We start from the raw sequence: 14,766 nt of genomic DNA, 5'->3' as shown, positions 1-14,766 counted from the left end.
AATCTTAAAAGCCTTTATCACAAGAAAAATAATTTGTAATCTCTAAGCTTACTCTTATGATCATTTCACAACACACACACACACACACACATATATATATATCAAAGCATTAATTTATAGACCTAAAACTATTTTAATACTATATGTTAATTCTATCTCAATGAAAATAAATATAAAGTCAACACATAAAAATCAGCTGCTTTTCTATAAACTAATATCAAACTATCCAAAAAAATAAAGAATACAATTTAAAATAGCATCAAAAAAATAATCTTAGGAACATATTGAACCAAGGTAGTGAAAGATCTATATACTTAAAGCTGTATAACACTAGTAAAGGAAATTAAAGACACAAATAAAAGGAAAGATATTCCCAGTTCATGGACTGGAAGAAGTATTGTTGTTCAGTCACTCAGTCGTGTCTGACTCTGTGTCCCCATGGACTGCAGCATGCCAGACTTCCCTGTGATTAATACTGTTAAAATGTCCATGCTGCTTAAAGTAATCTGCAGATTAAATGTAATTCCTATCACAATTCAATGACATTTTTCACAGAAGTAGAAAAAGCAACACTAAAATTAATATGGAACCACAAGAAGCTACCAGTAGCCCAACCAATCTTAAGCAAATGTTTTAAAAGCTGGATGCATTACACTACCTGCTTTCAATGTGTACTACAAAGCTACAGTTGTTAAAACAGCATGATCCTGGCAAAAAAAAAAAAAAAAAAGACATATAGACCAAAGAAAGAGAGTACCGAACCCAGAAATAAATCCACACATTTATGGACAACTGATCTTTGACAAAAGTACCAAGAACACACATTAGGGAAAGACAGTCTCTTTATTAATGGTTTTGGGAAAACTTCAGTACAAAATACTGAAACTGGATTCATATCACTCCATATACAAAAATCACCTCAAAGTAGGTTAAAGACTAAATGTAGGGCTTAAAACCATAAAATCCTAGAAGAAAACAGAGAAAAATCTTTTTGAAATTGGTTTTGGCAACGATTTTTTGGATATGGCAACAAAAGCATGAGAAACAAAAGCAAAAACAGACAAATGGAACTGCATCAAACTAAAAGCTTCTGCACAGGAAGCAATAAACAGAGTGAAGAGAAATACCCAAAATGGGAGAAAAATTTGCAAACCATGTTTCTCGTAAGAAATTAATATCCGAAGTATATAGGAAATTCAAACAACTCAATAGCAAGAAAACAAATAACCCAGTTTTTTAAATGAGCAGAGGACCTGAAAAGACATTTTTCCAAAGAAGACATACTGATGTCCAACAGGTACATGAAAAGATGTTCAAAGTCACTAATTATCAGGGAAATGCAAATCAAAATCATGATGAGATAACACCTCACACTTAGAACGGTTGTTATCAAAAAGTCAAAAAGCAACAAATACTAGCAAAGATATGGAGCAAACTCTCATGAACTGTTGATAAGAATGTAAATTTGTGCAGCCACCATGGAAAATATTACGGAGTTTCCTCAAAAAACTAAAACAGAACAACCATATGATCCAGAAGTTCCACTTTCTGGGTATTTGCCTAAAGAAAAGGAAAACAGGATTTAACAATACAAGTCACAGAGCTTTAAGACTGACTGAATGCCCAAGAAGCAGGTCTATTGGGAAGGCCTGGGACACAAGTGACGAGGACAGTTAGATGCCTGTACCTGAATGTTTTGGCTCACCATACTTCTCGGTGCTCTCAGAACTTGTAGAGGTGTCCCTGCTCAACAAGAGTTAGTAATCCCTTCCTGAGTAAAGACACAACAGAGAGCTGTTACTGAGAGGGCAACAGATGGCCCTCTCTGAGTCTGTCATTCCTGTCCTAGCAGTCAGATCAATAACTCAGAGTAAGTTAACACCGCAGGAGATGGGCAGGATCTGATAAGGAAAGAAAGGACTGATATCGTCAAAGAAATGCAAGAACTAACCAAATTATACTGACAGGGGCCAAGGAAATAAGTCGGCTTGTATTTTAAGAAAGCTTGATCAAAGAGGCTGGAACATAAGCCTGGATAAGAAAGTGTATTGACTCAGGGACAACTCTCTCAGGATAGGAGATTTACACCTTGACAAGAATCCCAGGGGATTGTATAAATCACTGTTAGAGTGTCACCTTGGAGAATATGATGATTCATACTGAGTCAAGTTGCAATGGCTGAGTTCCCAATGCAGATTGTGAAGAAAAGAAGAAAAAGGCTCAGTTCTGCTGTTCTATGTTATGCCCATAGTTAACAATACACTATACACATGTAAGAATTTGTTAAGAGGGTAGATCTCATGTCAAGTCCTATCACAATAAAAATACACATTAAATGAAGAAGGAGAAAGCTCAGGTAAACAGACAACACTGAAATGAACATATTATTTGAGGCCAAAAGCCATAAAAGAAAACTATGTTGCTTGAGAAGACTAATAGAGCATATTGTTCACCAAGACCGTCAGCAGTGGGCTAGTAGGAGACACCTGCATCACACAGAAGTCCAGCCAGGGATGACAGTTTGCAAGACCATCACAGAGCTTGGCTTAGACTTCACAATGGGAGGGAAGGGGCCCCAAAGCAGTGCAGGCTAATTGCCAGCTCACTTAACCTCCAGAAGCCAGGGGGTTTCAATTATCACAACAATAAGCAGTCTCATAGTGACAGCCAAGGAGCTTGACCCAACCCATAGAAGGATGTGGAAATGGCTAATAAGATAAAGTTGCATAAAGGGAAAATGGATGGGCAGCCAATGAGAGTACTGCTGGAAAAAAATATATATTCAAAGAAAGAAAGAAAGAATGATTAGAAAGCTAAGAATGATCACCCCAATAGAAGTTTAAAGTTTCTTGCCAAATTCCCAGACTTAAGCAAAGATCTCAGACCCATATGCTAATGACTAAAGTAGTGGCCAGATCACCAGGACAATGGACCTTGATAATCACTACAAGTATATACTGAAATAACTCCCCTGCTGCTGCTGCTGCTAAGTTGCTTCAGTCGTGTCCAACTCTGTGTGACCCCACAGACAGCAGCCCACCAGGCTCCCCTATCCCTGGGATTCTCCAGGCAAGAACACTAGAGTGGGTTGCCATTTCCTCCTCCAATGCATGAAAGTGAAAAGTGAAAGTGAAGTCGCTCAGTCGTGTCTGACTCGTAGCGACCCCATGGACTGCAGCCCACCAGGTTCCCCCGTCCATGGGATTTTCCGGGCAAGAGTACTGGAGTGGGGTGCCATTGCCTTCTCTGGAAATAACTCCCCTAGTCTCTTCCTAGAGAGACCAATGTCATTAACTCAGGTAATTACACACTGTAGAAAAGAGAATATCTGACAACTCAGACTCTGTGTCCTGTTGATGTTAAAATGTCTTTGATACCCAAAGACCTAAAGCACTGTCATGCTTCCCAGATAGAATGGGACATTAAAGAAGAAAGACAATACGTGGAGTTCTGGCTAAAATTCAGCTTATGATAAATTTACTGGGCCCATCCAAAATCACTGCAGATTGTGATTACAGCCATGAAATTAAAAGACACTTACTCCTTGGAAGAAAAGTTATGACCAACCTAGATAGTATATTCAAAAGCAGAGACATTACTTTGCCGACTAAGGTCCGTCTAGTCAAGGCTATGGTTTTTCCTGTGGTCATTTATGGATGTGAGAGTTGGACTGTGAAGAAGGCTGAGTGCCGAAGAATTGATGCTTTTGAACTGTGGTGTTAGAGAAGACTTGAGAGTTCCTTGGACTGCAAGGACATCCAACCAGTCCATTCTGAAGGAGATCAGCCTTGGGATTTCTTTGCAAGGAATGATGCTAAAGCTGAAACTCCAGTACTTTGGCCACCTCATGCGAAGAGTTGACTCATTGGAAAAGACTGTGATGCTGGGAGGGATTGGGGGCAGGAGGAGAAGGGGACGACAGAGGATGAGATGGCTGGATGGCATCACTGACTCGATGGATGTCAGTCTGAGTGAACTCAGGGAGTTGTTGATGGACAGGGAGGCCTGGCATGCTGCGATTCATGGGGTTGCAAAGAGTCGGACATGACTGAGTGACTGAACTGAACTGATGGGCTTACTTGATAGGCATTTCCCTAGTTACCTGCAGTATAACTGAAACTGATACACGTGGCAGTTGAGGTAACCTTTACATTGGTCTTTGGTCTTTCCCACTATTATAGCTGTTCCCCACAAGCCAAATGGTAGCTTATGAAATGCCTCGCAACTTCCTGGCCAATATCAAGAAAAATACCACATTTCATGGCAATAAGGGGCATCCCAGGTGGTACACTGGTAAAGAATCTGCCTAACAATGCATCAGATGCAAGAGATGCGAGTTCAAATCCTGGGTCGGGAAGACCCCATGGAGTAGGAAATGGCAACCCACTCCAGTATTCTTGTCTGGGAAATTCCGTGGACAGAGGAGCCTGATGGGCTACAGTCCATGGGGTCACAAAGAGTCCAACGCAATTCAGCACACACGCAGCAGCAGCAGCACAGGGAGTGATAAGGATTAGTGTCCGAATTTAAAAGGCAAAGCATGCACGGTTGTGCTTCTTGTCATATCTCCATTTTATTTCCTTATATGTCTCCTGAAGACACCAGTGGACGCAGATGAATCCTAGATAATGACATAAACTTCTGCTAATTCAATTAATATTTCCATGTTGGTCATGCAGTCACTGCTAGAGCAGTTACATGATATGTAGCTACTGATTTGAAAACATTATTTTCTATCAATTAAAAAAGAAGGCCAGACACAGCTTGCATTTACATGGAATAGACACCATATACATTTGCAACAGAGGTTCTGAGGATTCTAGAGCAAGGATAAGCCATCTGTAGCAGAGAATTACGTATCTTTTGACAAACATCTCTTGACATACTCCCCAGATTTTACATAAATGAGCGCCTCACCGTGGGACACCAAGTGCGCATGAATCCAAAGTGTTCATAAAGAACTGGAGCCTCCAAGTCATAAAAGCTAATGTCCTTAGTAGCAATACAGAATAAGGCAGAAATGGCACATTTTGGACCAAGCACATGCAGAACTAGGGTACATGCCACCACCATGAGTAGATCGCCCCCATCTCCATGTCACCCACCACTATTGTACCAGTACTCCTCTAGCAATTCTCAAACAGACGGCATCAAGTTAAAGAGGGAGGGACAATTCTAAACTTGACTCATGGATGGATTCGTTTGTTTGTGAATACAATCCAAAAGAGATAGGTATCTCACTCGGGATGACCTAGATAGTGGAAATAGAAAATCCTCCCAAACAGGAAAGCGTTGAAGAGTACACATGGCATCTATTACATGTGAAAGAAGAAGTGGCCTAAAGTGATTATATACGTAGGAAAAAGAATAAGATCAAAGAAAAGTAAGACTAGAACAGACGAATGTAGATAGACATGCAGGAATGGGCACAAAATGTAAAATTTTCATATAACATATTTATGACTCCCATGAAGCATTCACCTTAGAAGAGACACTAAACAATCAGATAAAATAAAACAGCAAGTTGCTATCAGTTAGCTTTTTCAACAGCTACCCAAGGCTAGAATAATGGGAATATAAATGAAATGACCATGGTGGCAGGGAAAGAATATATTCTTGGACCCATTGCTTATCAAGGGTCGCATCATCTCTGCAGTTCTGATGTTCAAACTGCCAGTAAAATAAAGCGGAGCCCTTAATATGACACCATTCTTTAAGGAGACCAATTGGACACCTGCTAACAAGTTGACCACAGAGAGCCACTGTCATCCTAGGAAAGGTTATTGATTCCTTCTCATAAGAAGAGATATTTATTCCTTATGAATCTGTCCTTCCAGTCCACAGAGCCTCAGCCAGCACCATGGATATACAGTGTACCTGATTCACAGTCATGAAATCTCACACAACAAAGCATCCAGGCAATAGGCATACTTCACAGCAGAAGAAGTATCAGAGTGGGCCCACGTTCATAGGATCCATTGATCATATCACTCCTGTATCAACCCAAATCTCCTGGTCTGACAAAAAATTGAAATGGACTGCTGAATGTGAAGCACCAGGTTCAGAGGCAACCTTCAGAGAGAACGCCATGCCTCTTTTTGTCACTCTATCCCCAATAGAAAGCTTATACAAGTCTTTGGATCTAAAGGCTGAAAGCAGGAATGGCTCTACTTTTAATGATTCCAGTGCCCCACTAGAGGACTTTGTGCTTTTTCATCCTCATAATTCCTACTTTGGTGAGACTAGAGGCTCTGTTCATCAAAGACAATGCACTCTTGCCACGGAGTTCAGCAAGAATCCCATCGCACTACAGTATATAACTAATACCGGAACACTTTGGACTTTTTATGCTCATAGATGAGCAGGTAAGAAGGGGTGTCTTCTTCTTGGTAGGATTAGTTGATCCTGATCAACAGAATGAAATAATGTTGCTTTCATCTGCAAACTATGAATGCTGGAGAGGGTGTGGAGAAAAGGAAAGCCGCCTACACTGTTGGTAGGAATGTAAATTGGTACAGCCACTATGGAGAACAGTACGGAGGTTCCTTGAAAAACTAAAAACAGAACTACCATGTGATCCAGCAATCCCACTCTTGGGCATTTATCCAAAGGTTGAAAGTATACATGTACCTCAGTGTTCATCGCAGCATGTTAACAGTAACCAAGACATGGAAGCAACCTAAATGTCCATTGACAGATGAATGGATAAAGATGTGTGTGTGGGGGGGGTGTGTATGCATATAGATAGATAGATAGATAGATATAATGCAATATTACTCAGTCATTAAAGAGAATGAAATAACACGATTTGCAGCCAGATTGATGGATCTGGAGATTATCATACTCAGTGAAATAAATCAGACAGAGAAAGACAAATATCATATCACTTATATGCATAATCTTAAAGAAAATGATACACATGAATGTATTTACAAAACAGACTTGCAGACTTAGAGAATGAATTTATGGTTACCGGGAGGGAAGTATGGGGTGGAGAGATAGGGAGCTTGGAATTGACATGTATATATTACTATATTTAAGGCAGATAACCAACAATGGCCTTCCATAAAAATTAATTAAAAATTAAAAGATAAAATTTTTTTTAACGTTTCTTTTACTCAATAGAGGCAGGGAGGAATATGTGTGGAACTCAGGTGATCCATTTAGATACCTCTTAGTATTCCCATGTCTTAGTCAGTTTGGGTTGCTCTAACATAATAGCATTAACTGGGTGGCTTAAACAATAGACATTTATTTCTTATAGTTCTGGAGGCTGGGAAGTCTATATTCATCACTGACTGACTGGTTCCTGGTGGAGATTCCTCTTCCTGGCTTGTAGATAGCTTCCTTCTTGCTGTGTCCTCAGAAAGAGAACAAATTCTCTGATATCTCTTCTTATAAAAGCACTAATCCCATCATACGGCTCCACACCTATGACCTTTTTACCTTCCAAAGGGCTCATTTCATCACATGGAGGTAGGCTTCACCATGAATTTGGGGGGAACACATTCAGATCATAACAGTTACCTAAATGTGACAGCAAATGGATAACTGCAGTAACCTAGCCTGGGAAGAATATTGTTACCAGGGGCATAAGCTCCTCAGGAACAAAAGTCTGTTAATGCCAGGAGATAACTAGATATCTCAAAAGAGGTAATAACTACAGGTAAAGAGAATTTAGGATGTTTGTTGGAGGAGTGAGACAGTAAGGTTCAGTTGCAGCCTTGAGACCAAACACATCAATATTAACTGTATTACACCCCACCAACTTCCTTCTAAGTTTTTCTTCAATGTAAGTGGTTCAATGAAATCCTGAATCAGCTGCCCCCCACCAAAAAGAGGAGTAACTCTGTGACACAAGAGGTGAAGTGCAGCTGTGCTGCTCAGATCTCTTTCCAGGAAAATGCCCAGATGTGGGAAGTGTAGCTAGCTGATAACCCCTTCATATCTGCCTCCTTTTTGAGCTGAGGTCACTCTCTTAAAGGAGCTTTCCAGGTGGCACTAGGGGTAAAGAATCTGCCTGCCCGTGTAGGAGATGCAAGAGACATGGGTTTGATCCCTGGGTTGAGAAGACCCCCTGGAGTAGGAAGTGGCAACCCATTCCAGTATTCTAGCCTGAAAAATTTCATGGACAGAGAAGCCTAGGGGGCTATAGTCCATGAGGTCACAGAGTCAGGCATGACTGAGAACAACCACAATGTGATCTTAAAGGTAGTCCAGCAAATGACTACAGAGACTCACCATTTATACCCAGCAGAGGGTCCTCTAATGGGCAACCTTTGCTCAGGAGCTCACAGTTTGGCTGGTAGAAACTTCAATGACCCCCTCTATCCAAACCTGTCACCTTTTCCTTTTATGAGTATTACTGGCCAATATATTTTTTTCCCTCTGCTGTCAACTGACACATTTGTAGAGTAGCTTAAGTTATAGACAATTCTGTTCCATTATTCAATTCCATTCATCACCCAGTCCCTCTGCCCTTGGTTTTTCATCCCTTGCCCAGCCTACCTATCTTCATCATAGTAACCTTGTGGCCACCAAGCCTGATGTGCCCTTGAGAAGATCAGAGCCAAATGGTCTCCCTGGACTCTCAGTCCTTGTCCTAACCTTCACCAAATGGCTTTAACTCTGAATCCTTAAGAGCTTTACATTTGCTACTATAGAATGTACCTCGTATTATCTTTTCCACAGCATCATCTTTACCTTCCTCCTCCATTAGCTGCTCAGAATCCTGCACTTATGCTCTTTTGCTAGTTCTTCCTGAATTCCTGTGTGCTACTGAGGCTTACATAGTAATGAGCCAAACCCTCATCTGCTCTGATCACCAGAACACTATTGAGTGACTTGAAAATTTCAGTTTTCTCAATGGGTTTCTCAATATCTCTGCTCTGAGCAGCATCATGCCACTTTCTTGTTTTGGTTTTGTTCATTAGGAAATCACCAGGGTCTGTCCTTAATTTGGTAACAGAAGCTTCAGCTAAAACATTATTACATGTAGCTCCATCTATCATGTTCCAAATGAATCAATTTATATCTCTTCTACTGCCCAGTTATATAACTCCTTATTTATGACAGATGTTATAAAGTGAGATCTTTTCAGCCCTCTGATATGTAAGTGAAGATCTTAGGATGACATTTAGACATTTTTATGAGTGATTAAATGCTTTATATTAATTAAGACAAAACCCTGTTCGTTTTATGATACTAAGATGCTGAATAAGTGCTCATGAACTGATATGAAAAAGTAGAGGTTGATGTGATTGGCCCTAAATATTCATTATTTGAAGTCAGCATCCTCCCTTGGCCAGAGGTAAAGGGTTATTTCCTTGGGGTTTGTAAAACTGGAAATAGTCTGCTTTAGGAATATCTCATGATTTTCCAACACATGGAGCAACCTCCCTATTGGCTAACCCAGGCTTGCGTCTCTGAAGATGTCCTCAGATTTGAAACTGTAGAGGTGCCTTCCTAGCCAAGGTCTGTGACCCACTTCCTGAGATAGATTGGCCATAACTTTCATTCTTCAGTCATCTTATTATAAAAATTATAAAGGACTGAGAGATCACTTTCCAGATTGCCACCCTTTCCTAAATTAATCTTCTATTTGCAGAATAATCAGCTTCCTCTGAAACCATCAGCAAGTCTGCATTGATGTTCTCAGCACAGTTTACCAAGAACTGTATGCAGTTTAGAACATGTATTCAATTTCACCATTTTCACAGTTCACCAGTAAATCTCCAAACCAGCAGTGTACTTGGTGTTCACAACCAATCTTTTGTAGCACAGTAATTTTCCTATAATCAAGACATATACTGTACTGAGAATCAAATAACTCTACAATACCCAGGCCTAAATTGGACTAGTTCCCTAGCCCAAATCTACCTCATGGTGGACTCCCAATCTTCCCTCTCTTTATTTGTCTCATCCTTCCAGTGATTTTTTTTTTTCCAATTCCAGTCTGGTTTTAATTTTTTTGTCATTGAAGTATAATTGCTTTACAACATTATGTTAGTTTCTGCTGTAGGACAATATGAATCGGCCATACGTATACATATACCCTTCCCTCTTGAGCCTCTCCCCCTGCCGCCTGCCCACCCCTCTGGGTTATCACAGAGCACTGAGCTGAGCTCTCTGTGCTATATAGCAGCTTCCCACTAGCTATCAATTTAACACATGATTGTGTGTATATATATGTCAATGCTCCTCTTTCAATTCACCCCACCCTTTCCTTTCCCCACCTCTGTATCCATAAGTCTGTTTACATCTGCATCTCTATTCCTCCTCTGCAAATAGGTTCATCAGTACCATTTTTCTAGATTCCATATGTATGTATTAACATACAGTACTTGTTTTTCTCTTTCTGACTTCACTCCAGTGATTCTCTAAAATAAAATAAAATAAAAGTCTCAACTGGGAAGAAGGGCATCTCATAGTGATGCTGCAGAAACAAACTAGGAAAGCAGCCACCTATTCTTGTGGCTCTATTTTCATTAACAACATTGTTGCCTCAATTTTCCAAGCTAGAAACCTTGCAGACAGTCACCTTTGAAAATGGCAAATAGGTGAGACCGAGGAGGACAGTATTGTTTTAGCCTCTTGCATCTTTCCAATACATTCTCCAACCTCTGTAATAATTTAGACTATATCAACATCTTCAGATTGGTCTATTAGCACCTACTCTCTCGTCTTTCCAGCCCAGCCTCCATGTTGCTACCAGCAGAAAGCAAGACTGCTCCCTTCCAGCTGTAGCTCTGAAAAGGGCATTTGAACAGGTCTGAGTATAATACACACAACACATTTAAACATATCTTTAGTCAAGAAAGGTCTCATCTTGGCTTTCTTCTGTCTTACCAGTGAAAAGTATACTTAAAAAAACGACATTATAAATTCAAGATGTACAAATATCCTAAAAATTACTTTCTATAAAACTTAGAAAATTGTTTTAAGCAAAATGTCTCATCATTCTCACCAAAATGCATGAAAATGTGGTCCCTAAGGAATGTAAACAAAATGTCACAAGCAATTCAACAAGTAACATGGGAAAAAACAACCAAAAGAAAAAAATGAAAATGTAGTAGAATAATTTGAAATGATATTGGAAGGAGAACAGAATAGCATTCAAACTACAGATAACAATTAGTGACACAGAAGACACCCTTGGTAAATTCTCTTTGAATGCAGAGGAAGTGGGTCAAAGTAAACAGTGAAAGTATCAATACCTGCTCTTCTCCATTTCATATATGTATGTATGTAGACACACACACACACACACACACACACACACACACATACATAGGCTGCACTGCGAAGCATGTGGGTTCTTCGTTCCCTGACCAGGGATTGAACCTGTGCCCTCTGCAGTAGCAGCATTAAGTCCTAACCACTGGACTACCAGGGAAATCCCTCCCCATTTCTATAATTACAGATCTTCAGGAATAATGAAACAAGAGCATTAGCAAAATAATATAAATGAATAAAACTTTCCTGAGATGAAAATCTTTGTATGTTATATAAAGTGTTCTCCATGTCCTGACTATTGAAAGCAGAGCTGCAATAAATACTGGGGTCCATGTATCTTTTTGATTTATGTTTTTTTGTGGATATATGTCCAGGAGTGGGTTTGCTGGATCAAATGGTAGCTCTTTTAAGTATTTTAAGGAAACTCCATGCTGATCCCCAGAATGGCTGTACCAATTTATATTCCCACTAACAGTATAGGATGGTTTCTTTTTCTCCACATCCTCTCTAGCCCTTATTTTTTGTAGATTTTTTGATGGTGGCCATTCTAACCAGTAAATCAACTATACTCAATTTTTTTGTTGTTAAAAAAATGTTCTCCAAATTCTAAGTAAAATTAAAACACCAATGCTTAGACATATTTTAGCAAGGTTTTAAAATTACAACACATAAACACAATTACAATTGTAGGGACTTCCCTGGTGGTCCAGTGGTTAAGAATCTGCCTTCCATTGCCAGGGGCCAGGTCTAATCCCTGGTTGGAGAACCAAGATCCCACCTGCTGTGAGGCAACTAAACCCATGCACCACAACAAAGATATCACGAGCCACATCTAAGATGGAGCCAAATAAATAAATAAACATTTAACAAATAAAATAAACATACAAAACTACAATTGTAAGAGAATATTATTGAAACACGGAGCACATCTACTTTATACTGGTATCATTCAACTTAAATTGGGGGAATTTTTTCTGATAGATAATGATTTTTTAAATTAATTTATAGTCTTGTTTGAGAAATTCCCTTTACAGGTCTCCATGAGTCTATCTTAAAGTGCTATGTATGTGAGATAAACTCCTGACATAAGACAGTTGAACAAAAAATTAATCCTGGAGAAATGCACCTGGAAAGCAGCCCAGATGTAATACAGAAAATATGTGAAAGAGAAGTGGGGACACAGAAAAGCCCCAACACAGGCAACAGAAGTTCCAGGACCTAAGAATTGAAGTGAAAGTGAAAGTGAAGTCGCTCAGTCATGTCCGACTCTTTGCGACCCCATGGACTATAGCCTACCAGGCTCCTCAGTTCATGGAATTTTCCAGGCAAGAGTACTGGAGTGGGTTGCCATTGCCTTCTCCGGGGAATCTTCCCAACCCAGGGAATAAGAATTGAAGAATGAGTCAAAAATAATCCTATGCAATTTCTATTTGAATACATGTGTTTTCCTTAATTTCTAGAGAAGTTTGAACAAAGATCTAATTAAAATTAATAAAAATAAATCTCCATCTAGAAAAGTGATAGACTTCATTATAGTCTAATTATCTTAATCTAGTTGCTATTCTGTCATATCTATCTCACAGATAAACAGAAGAAATCTCATCAACAAAAGAAAATGACAGGTGAAAACAGACTAAAATTCTCAAAATTCTGTGGGAAAATACAAAATGTGAAGATGTCTAAACCTACCAGATTACTACTCAAGAGTAAGGGAGCTGGGTGTTTTACAAATACAAAAGGACTAAGGTTTTTATTTCAAGAGGGGTCTGTGAATGATAGATGCTATTAAATAACTGCCACAGCAAGAAGACAGGAAGGGATGGAAAGCAAAGCAAATGGTGAACAGAAGACTGAGTAAAATATCAGCAAATATAACTAATAGCCAAAATTTCATTTCAAAGGTAGAACTAAGTATATAAACATCAATTTAAAAAAAAAACAAAACAAAAACAGGAAATGTGACTTTGGTATCTTTCATCTCCTCCCAAGCAGAAGACCCCAGCACACTAAGGACACAGTGTATAGTTATAGACATTATTATAAAATATAAACTTTAAATGTCTGTTTATAATTTAACTCAGTGAGGGGGAAGAAATATAATTTTGTCAAGCCAAGAGGAGGCAAGGAAGGAAAAAAGGAAAATAGATAAAGACAATACAAACTAAGTTGTTAGAAATGTCTAAATACACCATAAATGATCACAAAAAAGAACACATTAAACACATCCATTAAGACTATCAGATGTAAAGCAGGCAAGGAAACAAACAAAACAGTTATGTTTCAAATAAGATACATGTCGAATCAAATAAAATACCTGATCTTTTAAAGTCTTTTTATTTCCCACCTAAAATACATCTCCTCCAAAGGAAGTGAGTTTAAGGATACTACCTTTTTAAATTGCATTTCAAAGAATATCTCAGTATCTACACCTAAAGCATGGAAAGCATAAGATGAAGAAAGCATGAGTACTGAATCTTTAAGATTATGCCTTTAGATAAGAGAAATTTCGTTAAAAGATAAGCAAAAGAGGAAAACGTTATCAAAAATGCTAGAAAAGATTTTTCCATCAACTGAAGGTTTTGATAGGAAGATTATCCACATTGAAACAACATTGTTTAAGGTTAGATATAAAATTCTACAAGCTACTAGAAAACAAGAGAAATAGGCCATCTACAGGCAGAACTTCAGATAGACTTTAAGAGCTTGTTAACATAACTCCAAGAAGTACTAAGACACTAACTCCAATTTCAGTTTTGCAGCACTGAGTTCAGGAATACTTTTTAATTAGGTATTACTGTCCCAGAGAATCTGAAAATGATAAATGAACATTAAGTGAATTGTTGTATCTTGAGACACATTATAAATACTTGGCATAACATGGATATACAGGGGCTTCCCAGGGAGCTCAGCAGTCAAGACTCTGCCTGCCAATGCAGGAGACACCGGAGACTCAGGTTTGATCTCTGTGTCAGGAAGATCCCCTGGAGGAGAAAACGGCAGCCCATTCCACTATTCTTGCGTGAAAAACACCCATGGACAGAGGAGCCTGCCAGCTTACACTCCATGGGGTCACAAAGAGTTAAACACAACTGAGCCCAGCACATGGATATATGCAGAGACCACCTCACCCAGGGTTGGAGCCTTCACTCAAAGTAAAATATTGCTAAAAATAACTAACTCCACTTCAATTTTATGTGTGGAAGTCTGAACCTGGAGGGGGATAATTGTGCCTTCAAAATTTTTAATATGGCCTGCCCCCTCAAAGATGCTACTGTTTAAAATTTAAGCCCCTAATAGCATGGGGGTCAGGAAGCATTTCTTTCTGTAAGGAAATTACTGATATTATACCTTCTGGGTATTATCTACATTGAAATAGAGAATGAAAGGAAGTCAATACAACAGTGAATTATTGAGTGGACTTACTCATGTAAGTGGGTGGTTACTGATGTAGGTGGTTGATGTTAAATATCGTGGGAACCATCTAAAGAGTATGTGAAGTACACCTCAGAACATCTTTCCCAAGGAAGGAAG

This window comes from Capricornis sumatraensis, chromosome 2, assembly GCF_032405125.1.
Source record: "Capricornis sumatraensis isolate serow.1 chromosome 2, serow.2, whole genome shotgun sequence".
Classification (NCBI taxonomy): domain Eukaryota; kingdom Metazoa; phylum Chordata; class Mammalia; order Artiodactyla; family Bovidae; genus Capricornis; species Capricornis sumatraensis.
This window is presented reverse-complemented; position numbering follows the sequence as displayed.